The sequence below is a fragment of the Chiloscyllium plagiosum genome, unplaced genomic scaffold (genome assembly GCF_037043375.1).
Source record: "Chiloscyllium plagiosum isolate Xiang-an unplaced genomic scaffold, Cpla_swu_hap1 HiC_scaffold_3, whole genome shotgun sequence".
NCBI classification, from domain to species: domain Eukaryota; kingdom Metazoa; phylum Chordata; class Chondrichthyes; order Orectolobiformes; family Hemiscylliidae; genus Chiloscyllium; species Chiloscyllium plagiosum.
Genome location: NW_028270141.1, coordinates 123025049 through 123040244, shown reverse-complemented (window position 1 = coordinate 123040244; position 15196 = coordinate 123025049). Strand labels below are relative to the sequence as shown.

General features: G+C 51.9%; 8 non-coding genes and 1 pseudogene across 8 annotated transcripts; all 9 read right to left on the bottom strand.

The window, feature by feature from the left end:
- Window positions 1-1372: 1372 nt before the first annotated feature.
- On the bottom strand, window positions 1373-1491 carry LOC148150806 (5S ribosomal RNA). The gene has a single exon (XR_015755827.1). It is a non-coding gene; the product is annotated as a 5S ribosomal RNA (ribosomal RNA).
- Window positions 1492-3025: 1534 nt separating this feature from the next.
- LOC148150805 (5S ribosomal RNA) lies at window positions 3026-3144 on the bottom strand. Its single transcript, XR_015755823.1, has one exon. It is a non-coding gene; the product is annotated as a 5S ribosomal RNA (ribosomal RNA).
- A 1547-nt stretch (window positions 3145-4691) lies between these two features.
- Window positions 4692-4810, bottom strand: LOC148150804 (5S ribosomal RNA). Its single transcript, XR_015756337.1, has one exon. It is a non-coding gene; the product is annotated as a 5S ribosomal RNA (ribosomal RNA).
- A 1547-nt stretch (window positions 4811-6357) lies between these two features.
- On the bottom strand, window positions 6358-6466 carry LOC148150803 (5S ribosomal RNA; annotated as a pseudogene).
- A 1549-nt stretch (window positions 6467-8015) lies between these two features.
- LOC148150802 (5S ribosomal RNA) lies at window positions 8016-8134 on the bottom strand. The gene has a single exon (XR_015755826.1). It is a non-coding gene; the product is annotated as a 5S ribosomal RNA (ribosomal RNA).
- Window positions 8135-9680: 1546 nt separating this feature from the next.
- Window positions 9681-9799, bottom strand: LOC148150801 (5S ribosomal RNA). The gene has a single exon (XR_015756326.1). It is a non-coding gene; the product is annotated as a 5S ribosomal RNA (ribosomal RNA).
- A 1547-nt stretch (window positions 9800-11346) lies between these two features.
- Window positions 11347-11465, bottom strand: LOC148150800 (5S ribosomal RNA). Its single transcript, XR_015756693.1, has one exon. It is a non-coding gene; the product is annotated as a 5S ribosomal RNA (ribosomal RNA).
- A 1549-nt stretch (window positions 11466-13014) lies between these two features.
- Window positions 13015-13133, bottom strand: LOC148150799 (5S ribosomal RNA). Its single transcript, XR_015756315.1, has one exon. It is a non-coding gene; the product is annotated as a 5S ribosomal RNA (ribosomal RNA).
- Window positions 13134-14682: 1549 nt separating this feature from the next.
- LOC148150798 (5S ribosomal RNA) lies at window positions 14683-14801 on the bottom strand. Its single transcript, XR_015756773.1, has one exon. It is a non-coding gene; the product is annotated as a 5S ribosomal RNA (ribosomal RNA).
- Window positions 14802-15196: the final 395 nt, after the last annotated feature.

Below are 15196 nucleotides of genomic sequence, written 5' to 3'. Positions count from 1 at the left end.
AGGCTCCTGTAGTCTCCCACATCCCCACACAGGCCAACAGCAAGCCCTCCCCCTGCTTCATAGGGCCGCAGCCTGCATTCTCTCATCCTTCCACACTCCTCCACCCCTCCATTTCGGAATGCCAGGCACTGACCAGTGGGGTACCGCACGGATCAGTACTGGGACCGCAGCTTTTTACAATCTATCTTCAGGATATACAAGATGGTATTAGCAATAACATTCGCAAATTTCATCAGCTGGGTGGCAGGGTGAAATGTGATGAGGATGTTAGGAGATTACAGGGTGACCTGGACAAGTTAGGTGAGTGCTCAGATGCATGGCAGATGCACTTTCACGTGGATAAATGGATCCTTATCCACTTTGGTGGCAAGAACAGGAAGGCAGATTACCACCTAAGTGGAATCAATTTAGGTAAAGGGGCAGTACAGAGAGATCTGGGGGTTCTTGTACACCACTCAATGAAGGTAAGCATGCAGGTACAGCAGGTAGTGAAGAAGGCTAATAGCATGCTGGCCTTCATAACAAGAGGGATTGAGTATAGAAGCAAAGAGGTCCTTCTGCAGCTGTACAGGGCCCTGGTGAGACCACACCTGGAGTACTGTGTGCAGTTCTGGTCTCCAAATTTGAGGAGAGACATTCTGGCTATTGAGGGAATGCAGCGTAGGTTCACGAGGTCAATTCCTGGAATGGCGGGATTACCTTACACTGAAAGACTGGAGCGACTGGGCTTGTGTACCCTTGAGTTTAGAAGACTGAGAGGGGATCTGGTTGAGACATATAAGATGATCAAAGGATTGGACACTCTGGCGGCAGGCAACATGTTTCCGCTGCGGGGTGAGTGCCGAAACAGAGGACACAGCTTAAAAATACAGGGTAGACCATTTAGGACAGAGATGAGGAGAAACTTCTTCACCCAGAGAGTGGTGGCTGTGTGGAATGCTCTGCCCCAGAGGGCAGTGGAGGCCCAGTCTCTGGATTCATTTAAGAAAGAGTTGGATAGAGCTCTCAAGGATAGTGGAATCAAGGGTTATGGAGATAAGGCAGGAACAGGATACTGATTAAGGATGATCAGCCATGATCATATTGAATGGTGGTGCAGGCTGGAAGGGCAGAATGGCCAACTCCTGCACCTATTGTCTATTGTCCGCCTTTCCTGACTGCCACCCGCAGACAGCGTGCAGCCCCAATCCCTTTCTTTCCGCCTTTCTTGCTGATTTTGGCAGCGCTCCGCTCTCCTCCCCTCCGTGTCTCGTGCCTGCAGGAGACTGATGCCAGGCACAGCAGCAGCAGCAGCAAAAATAACCTGCCGCTCCATTGCCTGGCACAAGACAAGTGCAGAGGGGTGACTTGAGCAGCCACTGCTGGCGGAAAAAGCCTACTGCACCTGGCATTCCCAGGCGGTCTCCCATCCAAGTACTAACCAGGCCGGAGTCTGCTTAGCTTCCGAGATCAGATGAGATCGGGCGTTTTCAGACTAGTATGGCCGTAGGCGCTGGCCCCTGCCTTTTCTCCCTACTTCAAGGCGTGCTGGCCAGCCACATTTTCTTTCTTGCTCTTTCTCTTTATCCCCTTTGGCTTTTTTTTCTCTTTTCTCTTTGCTCTTCCTCCTCCGTGCGTGCTTCCCTCCCTCCGTCCCTCCAGCTGCCTTTCAGCCAGCCCTTGCCCACCAGGCTCCTGTAGTCTCCCACATCCCCACACAGGCCAACTGCAAGCCCTCCCCCTGCTTCATAGGGCCGCAGCCTGCATTCTCTCATCCTACCACACTCCTCCACCCCTCCATTTCGGAATGCCAGGCACTGACCAGTGGGGTACCGCACGGATCAGTACTGGGACCGCAGCTTTTTACAATCTATCTTCAGGATATACAAGATGGTATTAGCAATAACATTCGCAAATTTCATCAGCTGGGTGGCAGGGTGAAATGTGATGAGGATGTTAGGAGATTACAGGGTGACCTGGACAAGTTAGGTGAGTGCTCAGATGCATGGCAGATGCACTTTCACGTGGATAAATGGATCCTTATCCACTTTGGTGGCAAGAACAGGAAGGCAGATTACCACCTAAGTGGAATCAATTTCGGTAAAGGGGCAGTACAGAGAGATCTGGGGGTTCTTGTACACCACTCAATGAAGGTAAGCATGCAGGTACAGCAGGTAGTGAAGAAGGCTAATAGCATGCTGGCCTTCATAACAAGAGGGATTGAGTATAGAAGCAAAGAGGTCCTTCTGCAGCTGTACAGGGCCCTGGTGAGACCACACCTGGAGTACTGTGTGCAGTTCTGGTCTCCAAATTTGAGGAGAGACATTCTGGCTATTGAGGGAATGCAGCGTAGGTTCACGAGGTCAATTCCTGGAATGGCGGGATTACCTTACACTGAAAGACTGGAGCGACTGGGCTTGTGTACTCTTGAGTTTAGAAGACTGAGAGGGGATCTGGTTGAGACATATAAGATGATCAAAGGATTGGACACTCTGGCGGCAGGCAACATGTTTCCGCTGCGGGGTGAGTGCCGAAACAGAGGACACAGCTTAAAAATACAGGGTAGACCATTTAGGACAGAGATGAGGAGAAACTTCTTCACCCAGAGAGTGGTGGCTGTGTGGAATGCTCTGCCCCAGAGGGCAGTGGAGGCCCAGTCTCTGGATTCATTTAAGAAAGAGTTGGATAGAGCTCTCAAGGATAGTGGAATCAAGGGTTATGGAGATAAGGCAGGAACAGGATACTGATTAAGGATGATCAGCCATGATCATATTGAATGGTGGTGCAGGCTGGAAGGGCAGAATGGCCAACTCCTGCACCTATTGTCTATTGTCCGCCTTTCCTGACTGCCACCCGCAGACAGCGTGCAGCCCCAATCCCTTTCTTGCTGATTTTGGCAGCGCTCCGCTCTCCTCCCCTCCGTGTCTCGTGCCTGCAGGAGACTGATGCCAGGCACAGCAGCAGCAGCAAAAATAACCTGCCGCTCCATTGCCTGGCACAAGACAAGTGCAGAGGGGTGACTTGAGCAGCCACTGGTGGCGGAAAAAGCCTACTGCACCTGGTATTCCCAGGCGGTCTCCCATCCAAGTACTAACCAGGCCTGAGTCTGCTTAGCTTCCGCGATCAGACGAGATCGGGCGTTTTCAGACTAGTATGGCCGTAGGCGCTGGCCCCTGCCTTTTCTCCCTACTTCAAAGCGTGCTGGCCAGCCACATTTTCTTTCTTGCTCTTTCTCTTTATCCCCTTTGGCTTTTTTTTCTCTTTTCTCTTTGCTCTTCCTCCTCCGTGCGTGCTTCCCTCCCTCCGTCCCTCCAGCTGCCTTTCAGGCCAGCCCTTGCCCACCAGGCTCCTGTAGTCTCCCACATCCCCACACAGGCCAACTGCAAGCCCTCCCCCTGCTTCATAGGGCCGCAGCCTGCATTCTCTCATCCTTCCACACTCCTCCACCCCTCCATTTCGGAATGCCAGGCACTGACCAGTGGGGTACCGCACGGATCAGTACTGGGACCGCAGCTTTTTACAATCTATCTTCAGGATATACAAGATGGTATTAGCAATAACATTCGCAAATTTCATCAGCTGGGTGGCAGGGTGAAATGTGATGAGGATGTTAGGAGATTACAGGGTGACCTGGACAAGTTAGGTGAGTGCTCAGATGCATGGCAGATGCACTTTCACGTGGATAAATGGATCCTTATCCACTTTGGTGGCAAGAACAGGAAGGCAGATTACCACCTAAGTGGAATCAATTTAGGTAAAGGGGCAGTACAGAGAGATCTGGGGGTTCTTGTACACCACTCAATGAAGGTAAGCATGCAGGTACAGCAGGTACTGAAGAAGGCTAATAGCATGCTGGCCTTCATAACAAGAGGGATTGAGTATAGAAGCAAAGAGGTCCTTCTGCAGCTGTACAGGGCCCTGGTGAGACCACACCTGGAGTACTGTGTGCAGTTCTGGTCTCCAAATTTGAGGAGAGACATTCTGGCTATTGAGGGAATGCAGCGTAGGTTCACGAGGTCAATTCCTGGAATGGCGGGATTACCTTACACTGAAAGACTGGAGCGACTGGGCTTGTGTACCCTTGAGTTTAGAAGACTGAGAGGGGATCTGGTTGAGACATATAAGATGATCAAAGGATTGGACACTCTGGCGGCAGGCAACATGTTTCCGCTGCGGGGTGAGTGCCGAAACAGAGGACACAGCTTAAAAATACGGGGTAGACCATTTAGGACAGAGATGAGGAGAAACTTCTTCACCCAGAGAGTGGTGGCTGTGTGGAATGCTCTGCCCCAGAGGGCAGTGGAGGCCCAGTCTCTGGATTCATTTAAGAAAGAGTTGGATAGAGCTCTCAAGGATAGTGGAATCAAGGGTTATGGAGATAAGGCAGGAACAGGATACTGATTAAGGATGATCAGCCATGATCATATTGAATGGTGGTGCAGGCTGGAAGGGCAGAATGGCCAACTCCTGCACCTATTGTCTATTGTCCGCCTTTCCTGACTGCCACCCGCAGACAGCGTGCAGCCCCAATCCCTTTCTTTCCGCCTTTCTTGCTGATTTTGGCAGCGCTCCGCTCTCCTCCCCTCCGTGTCTCGTGCCTGCAGGAGACTGATGCCAGGCACAGCAGCAGCAGCAAAAATAACCTGCCGCTCCATTGCCTGGCACAAGACAAGTGCAGAGGGGTGACTTGAGCAGCCACTGCTGGCGGAAAAAGCCTACTGCACCTGGTATTCCCAGGCGGTCTCCCATCCAAGTACTAACCAGGCCTGAGTCTGCTTAGCTTCCGAGATCAGACGAGATCGGGCGTTTTCAGACTAGTATGGCCGTAGGCGCTGGCCCCTGCCTTTTCTCCCTACTTCAAAGCGTGCTGGCCAGCCACATTTTCTTTCTTGCTCTTTCTCTTTATCCCCTTTGGCTTTTTTTTCTCTTTTCTCTTTGCTCTTCCTCCTCCGTGCGTGCTTCCCTCCCTCCGTCCCTCCAGCTGCCTTTCAGGCCAGCCCTTGCCCACCAGGCTCCTGTAGTCTCCCACATCCCCACACAGGCCAACTGCAAGCCCTCCCCCTGCTTCATAGGGCCGCAGCCTGCATTCTCTCATCCTTCCACACTCCTCCACCCCTCCATTTCGGAATGCCAGGCACTGACCAGTGGGGTACCGCACGGATCAGTACTGGGACCGCAGCTTTTTACAATCTATCTTCAGGATATACAAGATGGTATTAGCAATAACATTCGCAAATTTCATCAGCTGGGTGGCAGGGTGAAATGTGATGAGGATGTTAGGAGATTACAGGGTGACCTGGACAAGTTAGGTGAGTGCTCAGATGCATGGCAGATGCACTTTCACGTGGATAAATGGATCCTTATCCACTTTGGTGGCAAGAACAGGAAGGCAGATTACCACCTAAGTGGAATCAATTTAGGTAAAGGGGCAGTACAGAGAGATCTGGGGGTTCTTGTACACCACTCAATGAAGGTAAGCATGCAGGTACAGCAGGTAGTGAAGAAGGCTAATAGCATGCTGGCCTTCATAACAAGAGGGATTGAGTATAGAAGCAAAGAGGTCCTTCTGCAGCTGTACAGGGCCCTGGTGAGACCACACCTGGAGTACTGTGTGCAGTTCTGGTCTCCAAATTTGAGGAGAGACATTCTGGCTATTGAGGGAATGCAGCGTAGGTTCACGAGGTCAATTCCTGGAATGGCGGGATTACCTTACACTGAAAGACTGGAGCGACTGGGCTTGTGTACCCTTGAGTTTAGAAGACTGAGAGGGGATCTGGTTGAGACATATAAGATGATCAAAGGATTGGACACTCTGGCGGCAGGCAACATGTTTCCGCTGCGGGGTGAGTGCCGAAACAGAGGACACAGCTTAAAAATACGGGGTAGACCATTTAGGACAGAGATGAGGAGAAACTTCTTCACCCAGGGAGTGGTGGCTGTGTGGAATGCTCTGCCCCAGAGGGCAGTGGAGGCCCAGTCTCTGGATTCATTTAAGAAAGAGTTGGATAGAGCTCTCAAGGATAGTGGAATCAAGGGTTATGGAGATAAGGCAGGAACAGGATACTGATTAAGGATGATCAGCCATGATCATATTGAATGGTGGTGCAGGCTGGAAGGGCAGAATGGCCAACTCCTGCACCTATTGTCTATTGTCCGCCTTTCCTGACTGCCACCCGCAGACAGCGTGCAGCCCCAATCCCTTTCTTTCCGCCTTTCTTGCTGATTTTGGCAGCGCTCCGCTCTCCTCCCCTCCGTGTCTCGTGCCTGCAGGAGACTGATGCCAGGCACAGCAGCAGCAGCAAAAATAACCTGCCGCTCCATTGCCTGGCACAAGACAAGTGCAGAGGGGTGACTTGAGCAGCCACTGCTGGCGGAAAAAGCCTACTGCACCTGGCATTCCCAGGCGGTCTCCCATCCAAGTACTAACCAGGCCTGAGTCTGCTTAGCTTCCGAGATCAGACGTTTTCAGACTAGTATGGCCGTAGGCGCTGGCCCCTGCCTTTTCTCCCTACTTCAAGGCGTGCTGGCCAGCCACATTTTCTTTCTTGCTCTTTCTCTTTATCCCCTTTGGCTTTTTTTTCTCTTTTCTCTTTGCTCTTCCTCCTCCGTGCGTGCTTCCCTCCCTCCGTCCCTCCAGCTGCCTTTCAGCCAGCCCTTGCCCACCAGGCTCCTGTAGTCTCCCACATCCCCACACAGGCCAACTGCAAGCCCTCCCCCTGCTTTATCGGGCCGCAGCCTGCATTCTCTCATCCTTCCACACTCCTCCACCCCTCCATTTCGGAATGCCAGGCACTGACCAGTGGGGTACCGCACGGATCAGTACTGGGACCGCAGCTTTTTACAATCTATCTTCAGGATATACAAGATGGTATTAGCAATAACATTCGCAAATTTCATCAGCTGGGTGGCAGGGTGAAATGTGATGAGGATGTTAGGAGATTACAGGGTGACCTGGACAAGTTAGGTGAGTGCTCAGATGCATGGCAGATGCACTTTCACGTGGATAAATGGATCCTTATCCACTTTGGTGGCAAGAACAGGAAGGCAGATTACCACCTAAGTGGAATCAATTTAGGTAAAGGGGCAGTACAGAGAGATCTGGGGGTTCTTGTACACCACTCAATGAAGGTAAGCATGCAGGTACAGCAGGTAGTGAAGAAGGCTAATAGCATGCTGGCCTTCATAACAAGAGGGATTGAGTATAGAAGCAAAGAGGTCCTTCTGCAGCTGTACAGGGCCCTGGTGAGACCACACCTGGAGTACTGTGTGCAGTTCTGGTCTCCAAATTTGAGGAGAGACATTCTGGCTATTGAGGGAATGCAGCGTAGGTTCACGAGGTCAATTCCTGGAATGGCGGGATTACCTTACACTGAAAGACTGGAGCGACTGGGCTTGTGTACCCTTGAGTTTAGAAGACTGAGAGGGGATCTGGTTGAGACATATAAGATGATCAAAGGATTGGACACTCTGGCGGCAGGCAACATGTTTCCGCTGCGGGGTGAGTGCCGAAACAGAGGACACAGCTTAAAAATACAGGGTAGACCATTTAGGACAGAGATGAGGAGAAACTTCTTCACCCAGAGAGTGGTGGCTGTGTGGAATGCTCTGCCCCAGAGGGCAGTGGAGGCCCAGTCTCTGGATTCATTTAAGAAAGAGTTGGATAGAGCTCTCAAGGATAGTGGAATCAAGGGTTATGGAGATAAGGCAGGAACAGGATACTGATTAAGGATGATCAGCCATGATCATATTGAATGGTGGTGCAGGCTGGAAGGGCAGAATGGCCAACTCCTGCACCTATTGTCTATTGTCCGCCTTTCCTGACTGCCACCCGTAGACAGCGTGCAGCCCCAATCCCTTTCTTTCCGCCTTTCTTGCTGATTTTGGCAGCGCTCCGCTCTCCTCCCCTCCGTGTCTCGTGCCTGCAGGAGACTGATGCCAGGCACAGCAGCAGCAGCAGCAAAAATAACCTGCCGCTCCATTGCCTGGCACAAGACAAGTGCAGAGGGGTGACTTGAGCAGCCACTGCTGGCGGAAAAAGCCTACTGCACCTGGCATTCCCAGGCGGTCTCCCATCCAAGTACTAACCAGGCCGGAGTCTGCTTAGCTTCCGAGATCAGATGAGATCGGGCGTTTTCAGACTAGTATGGCCGTAGGCGCTGGCCCCTGCCTTTTCTCCCTACTTCAAGGCGTGCTGGCCAGCCACATTTTCTTTCTTGCTCTTTCTCTTTATCCCCTTTGGCTTTTTTTTCTCTTTTCTCTTTGCTCTTCCTCCTCCGTGCGTGCTTCCCTCCCTCCGTCCCTCCAGCTGCCTTTCAGCCAGCCCTTGCCCACCAGGCTCCTGTAGTCTCCCACATCCCCACACAGGCCAACTGCAAGCCCTCCCCCTGCTTCATAGGGCCGCAGCCTGCATTCTCTCATCCTACCACACTCCTCCACCCCTCCATTTCGGAATGCCAGGCACTGACCAGTGGGGTACCGCACGGATCAGTACTGGGACCGCAGCTTTTTACAATCTATCTTCAGGATATACAAGATGGTATTAGCAATAACATTCGCAAATTTCATCAGCTGGGTGGCAGGGTGAAATGTGATGAGGATGTTAGGAGATTACAGGGTGACCTGGACAAGTTAGGTGAGTGCTCAGATGCATGGCAGATGCACTTTCACGTGGATAAATGGATCCTTATCCACTTTGGTGGCAAGAACAGGAAGGCAGATTACCACCTAAGTGGAATCAATTTCGGTAAAGGGGCAGTACAGAGAGATCTGGGGGTTCTTGTACACCACTCAATGAAGGTAAGCATGCAGGTACAGCAGGTAGTGAAGAAGGCTAATAGCATGCTGGCCTTCATAACAAGAGGGATTGAGTATAGAAGCAAAGAGGTCCTTCTGCAGCTGTACAGGGCCCTGGTGAGACCACACCTGGAGTACTGTGTGCAGTTCTGGTCTCCAAATTTGAGGAGAGACATTCTGGCTATTGAGGGAATGCAGCGTAGGTTCACGAGGTCAATTCCTGGAATGGCGGGATTACCTTACACTGAAAGACTGGAGCGACTGGGCTTGTGTACTCTTGAGTTTAGAAGACTGAGAGGGGATCTGGTTGAGACATATAAGATGATCAAAGGATTGGACACTCTGGCGGCAGGCAACATGTTTCCGCTGCGGGGTGAGTGCCGAAACAGAGGACACAGCTTAAAAATACAGGGTAGACCATTTAGGACAGAGATGAGGAGAAACTTCTTCACCCAGAGAGTGGTGGCTGTGTGGAATGCTCTGCCCCAGAGGGCAGTGGAGGCCCAGTCTCTGGATTCATTTAAGAAAGAGTTGGATAGAGCTCTCAAGGATAGTGGAATCAAGGGTTATGGAGATAAGGCAGGAACAGGATACTGATTAAGGATGATCAGCCATGATCATATTGAATGGTGGTGCAGGCTGGAAGGGCAGAATGGCCAACTCCTGCACCTATTGTCTATTGTCCGCCTTTCCTGACTGCCACCCGCAGACAGCGTGCAGCCCCAATCCCTTTCTTTCCGCCTTTCTTGCTGATTTTGGCAGCGCTCCGCTCTCCTCCCCTCCGTGTCTCGTGCCTGCAGGAGACTGATGCCAGGCACAGCAGCAGCAGCAAAAATAACCTGCCGCTCCATTGCCTGGCACAAGACAAGTGCAGAGGGGTGACTTGAGCAGCCACTGGTGGCGGAAAAAGCCTACTGCACCTGGTATTCCCAGGCGGTCTCCCATCCAAGTACTAACCAGGCCTGAGTCTGCTTAGCTTCCGAGATCAGACGAGATCGGGCGTTTTCAGACTAGTATGGCCGTAGGCGCTGGCCCCTGCCTTTTCTCCCTACTTCAAGGCGTGCTGGCCAGCCACATTTTCTTTGTTGCTCTTTCTCTTTATCCCCTTTGGCTTTTTTTTCTCTTTTCTCTTTGCTCTTCCTCCTCCGTGCGTGCTTCCCTCCCTCCGTCCCTCCAGCTGCCTTTCAGGCCAGCCCTTGCCCACCAGGCTCCTGTAGTCTCCCACATCCCCACACAGGCCAACTGCAAGCCCTCCCCCTGCTTCATAGGGCCGCAGCCTGCATTCTCTCATCCTTCCACACTCCTCCACCCCTCCATTTCGGAATGCCGGGCACTGACCAGTGGGGTACCGCACGGATCAGTACTGGGACCGCAGCTTTTTACAATCTATCTTCAGGATATACAAGATGGTATTAGCAATAACATTCGCAAATTTCATCAGCTGGGTGGCAGGGTGAAATGTGATGAGGATGTTAGGAGATTACAGGGTGACCTGGACAAGTTAGGTGAGTGCTCAGATGCATGGCAGATGCACTTTCACGTGGATAAATGGATCCTTATCCACTTTGGTGGCAAGAACAGGAAGGCAGATTACCACCTAAGTGGAATCAATTTAGGTAAAGGGGCAGTACAGAGAGATCTGGGGGTTCTTGTACACCACTCAATGAAGGTAAGCATGCAGGTACAGCAGGTACTGAAGAAGGCTAATAGCATGCTGGCCTTCATAACAAGAGGGATTGAGTATAGAAGCAAAGAGGTCCTTCTGCAGCTGTACAGGGCCCTGGTGAGACCACACCTGGAGTACTGTGTGCAGTTCTGGTCTCCAAATTTGAGGAGAGACATTCTGGCTATTGAGGGAATGCAGCGTAGGTTCACGAGGTCAATTCCTGGAATGGCGGGATTACCTTACACTGAAAGACTGGAGCGACTGGGCTTGTGTACCCTTGAGTTTAGAAGACTGAGAGGGGATCTGGTTGAGACATATAAGATGATCAAAGGATTGGACACTCTGGCGGCAGGCAACATGTTTCCGCTGCGGGGTGAGTGCCGAAACAGAGGACACAGCTTAAAAATACGGGGTAGACCATTTAGGACAGAGATGAGGAGAAACTTCTTCACCCAGGGAGTGGTGGCTGTGTGGAATGCTCTGCCCCAGAGGGCAGTGGAGGCCCAGTCTCTGGATTCATTTAAGAAAGAGTTGGATAGAGCTCTCAAGGATAGTGGAATCAAGGGTTATGGAGATAAGGCAGGAACAGGATACTGATTAAGGATGATCAGCCATGATCATATTGAATGGTGGTGCAGGCTGGAAGGGCAGAATGGCCAACTCCTGCACCTATTGTCTATTGTCCGCCTTTCCTGACTGCCACCCGCAGACAGCGTGCAGCCCCAATCCCTTTCTTTCCGCCTTTCTTGCTGATTTTGGCAGCGCTCCGCTCTCCTCCCCTCCGTGTCTCGTGCCTGCAGGAGACTGATGCCAGGCACAGCAGCAGCAGCAAAAATAACCTGCCGCTCCATTGCCTGGCACAAGACAAGTGCAGAGGGGTGACTTGAGCAGCCACTGCTGGCGGAAAAAGCCTACTGCACCTGGTATTCCCAGGCGGTCTCCCATCCAAGTACTAACCAGGCCTGAGTCTGCTTAGCTTCCGAGATCAGATGAGATCAGGCGTTTTCAGACTAGTATGGCCGTAGGCGCTGGCCCCTGCCTTTTCTCCCTACTTCAAGGCGTGCTGGCCAGCCACATTTTCTTTCTTGCTCTTTCTCTTTATCCCCTTTGGCTTTTTTTTCTCTTTTCTCTTTGCTCTTCCTCCTCCGTGCGTGCTTCCCTCCCTCCGTCCCTCCAGCTGCCTTTCAGCCAGCCCTTGCCCACCAGGCTCCTGTAGTCTCCCACATCCCCACACAGGCCAACTGCAAGCCCTCCCCCTGCTTCATAGGGCCGCAGCCTGCATTCTCTCATCCTTCCACACTCCTCCACCCCTCCATTTCGGAATGCCAGGCACTGACCAGTGGGGTACCGCACGGATCAGTACTGGGACCGCAGCTTTTTACAATCTATCTTCAGGATATACAAGATGGTATTAGCAATAACATTCGCAAATTTCATCAGCTGGGTGGCAGGGTGAAATGTGATGAGGATGTTAGGAGATTACAGGGTGACCTGGACAAGTTAGGTGAGTGCTCAGATGCATGGCAGATGCACTTTCACGTGGATAAATGGATCCTTATCCACTTTGGTGGCAAGAACAGGAAGGCAGATTACCACCTAAGTGGAATCAATTTCGGTAAAGGGGCAGTACAGAGAGATCTGGGGGTTCTTGTACACCACTCAATGAAGGTAAGCATGCAGGTACAGCAGGTAGTGAAGAAGGCTAATAGCATGCTGGCCTTCATAACAAGAGGGATTGAGTATAGAAGCAAAGAGGTCCTTCTGCAGCTGTACAGGGCCCTGGTGAGACCACACCTGGAGTACTGTGTGCAGTTCTGGTCTCCAAATTTGAGGAGAGACATTCTGGCTATTGAGGGAATGCAGCGTAGGTTCACGAGGTCAATTCCTGGAATGGCGGGATTACCTTACACTGAAAGACTGGAGCGACTGGGCTTGTGTACCCTTGAGTTTAGAAGACTGAGAGGGGATCTGGTTGAGACATATAAGATGATCAAAGGATTGGACACTCTGGCGGCAGGCAACATGTTTCCGCTGCGGGGTGAGTGCCGAAACAGAGGACACAGCTTAAAAATACGGGGTAGACCATTTAGGACAGAGATGAGGAGAAACTTCTTCACCCAGAGAGTGGTGGCTGTGTGGAATGCTCTGCCCCAGAGGGCAGTGGAGGCCCAGTCTCTGGATTCATTTAAGAAAGAGTTGGATAGAGCTCTCAAGGATAGTGGAATCAAGGGTTATGGAGATAAGGCAGGAACAGGATACTGATTAAGGATGATCAGCCATGATCATATTGAATGGTGGTGCAGGCTGGAAGGGCAGAATGGCCAACTCCTGCACCTATTGTCTATTGTCCGCCTTTCCTGACTGCCACCCGCAGACAGCGTGCAGCCCCAATCCCTTTCTTTCCGCCTTTCTTGCTGATTTTGGCAGCGCTCCGCTCTCCTCCCCTCCGTGTCTCGTGCCTGCAGGAGACTGATGCCAGGCACAGCAGCAGCAGCAGCAAAAATAACCTGCCGCTCCATTGCCTGGCACAAGACAAGTGCAGAGGGGTGACTTGAGCAGCCACTGCTGGCGGAAAAAGCCTACTGCACCTGGTATTCCCAGGCGGTCTCCCATCCAAGTACTAACCAGGCCTGAGTCTGCTTAGCTTCCGAGATCAGACGAGATCGGGCGTTTTCAGACTAGTATGGCCGTAGGCGCTGGCCCCTGCCTTTTCTCCCTACTTCAAGGCGTGCTGGCCAGCCACATTTTCTTTCTTGCTCTTTCTCTTTATCCCCTTTGGCTTTTTTTTCTCTTTTCTCTTTGCTCTTCCTCCTCCGTGCGTGCTTCCCTCCCTCCGTCCCTCCAGCTGCCTTTCAGCCAGCCCTTGCCCACCAGGCTCCTGTAGTCTCCCACATCCCCACACAGGCCAACAGCAAGCCCTCCCCCTGCTTCATAGGGCCGCAGCCTGCATTCTCTCATCCTTCCACACTCCTCCACCCCTCCATTTCGGAATGCCAGGCACTGACCAGTGGGGTACCGCACGGATCAGTACTGGGACCGCAGCTTTTTACAATCTATCTTCAGGATATACAAGATGGTATTAGCAATAACATTCGCAAATTTCATCAGCTGGGTGGCAGGGTGAAATGTGATGAGGATGTTAGGAGATTACAGGGTGACCTGGACAAGTTAGGTGAGTGCTCAGATGCATGGCAGATGCACTTTCACGTGGATAAATGGATCCTTATCCACTTTGGTGGCAAGAACAGGAAGGCAGATTACCACCTAAGTGGAATCAATTTAGGTAAAGGGGCAGTACAGAGAGATCTGGGGGTTCTTGTACACCACTCAATGAAGGTAAGCATGCAGGTACAGCAGGTAGTGAAGAAGGCTAATAGCATGCTGGCCTTCATAACAAGAGGGATTGAGTATAGAAGCAAAGAGGTCCTTCTGCAGCTGTACAGGGCCCTGGTGAGACCACACCTGGAGTACTGTGTGCAGTTCTGGTCTCCAAATTTGAGGAGAGACATTCTGGCTATTGAGGGAATGCAGCGTAGGTTCACGAGGTCAATTCCTGGAATGGCGGGATTACCTTACACTGAAAGACTGGAGCGACTGGGCTTGTGTACCCTTGAGTTTAGAAGACTGAGAGGGGATCTGGTTGAGACATATAAGATGATCAAAGGATTGGACACTCTGGCGGCAGGCAACATGTTTCCGCTGCGGGGTGAGTGCCGAAACAGAGGACACAGCTTAAAAATACAGGGTAGACCATTTAGGACAGAGATGAGGAGAAACTTCTTCACCCAGAGAGTGGTGGCTGTGTGGAATGCTCTGCCCCAGAGGGCAGTGGAGGCCCAGTCTCTGGATTCATTTAAGAAAGAGTTGGATAGAGCTCTCAAGGATAGTGGAATCAAGGGTTATGGAGATAAGGCAGGAACAGGATACTGATTAAGGATGATCAGCCATGATCATATTGAATGGTGGTGCAGGCTGGAAGGGCAGAATGGCCAACTCCTGCACCTATTGTCTATTGTCCGCCTTTCCTGACTGCCACCCGCAGACAGCGTGCAGCCCCAATCCCTTTCTTTCCGCCTTTCTTGCTGATTTTGGCAGCGCTCCGCTCTCCTCCCCTCCGTGTCTCGTGCCTGCAGGAGACTGATGCCAGGCACAGCAGCAGCAGCAGCAAAAATAACCTGCCGCTCCATTGCCTGGCACAAGACAAGTGCAGAGGGGTGACTTGAGCAGCCACTGCTGGCGGAAAAAGCCTACTGCACCTGGTATTCCCAGGCGGTCTCCCATCCAAGTACTAACCAGGCCGGAGTCTGCTTAGCTTCCGAGATCAGACGGGATCGGGCGTTTTCAGACTAGTATGGCCGTAGGCGCTGGCCCCTGCCTTTTCTCCCTACTTCAAGGCGTGCTGGCCAGCCACATTTTCTTTCTTGCTCTTTCTCTTTATCCCCTTTGGCTTTTTTTTCTCTTTTCTCTTTGCTCTTCCTCCTCCGTGCGTGCTTCCCTCCCTCCGTCCCTCCAGCTGCCTTTCAGCCAGCCCTTGCCCACCAGGCTCCTGTAGTCTCCCACATCCCCACACAGGCCAACTGCAAGCCCTCCCCCTGCTTCATAGGGCCGCAGCCTGCATTCTCTCATCCTACCACACTCCTCCACCCCTCCATTTCGGAATGCCAGGCACTGACCAGTGGGGTACCGCACGGATCAGTACTGGGACCGCAGCTTTTTACAATCTATCTTCAGGATATACAAGATGGTATTAGCAATAAC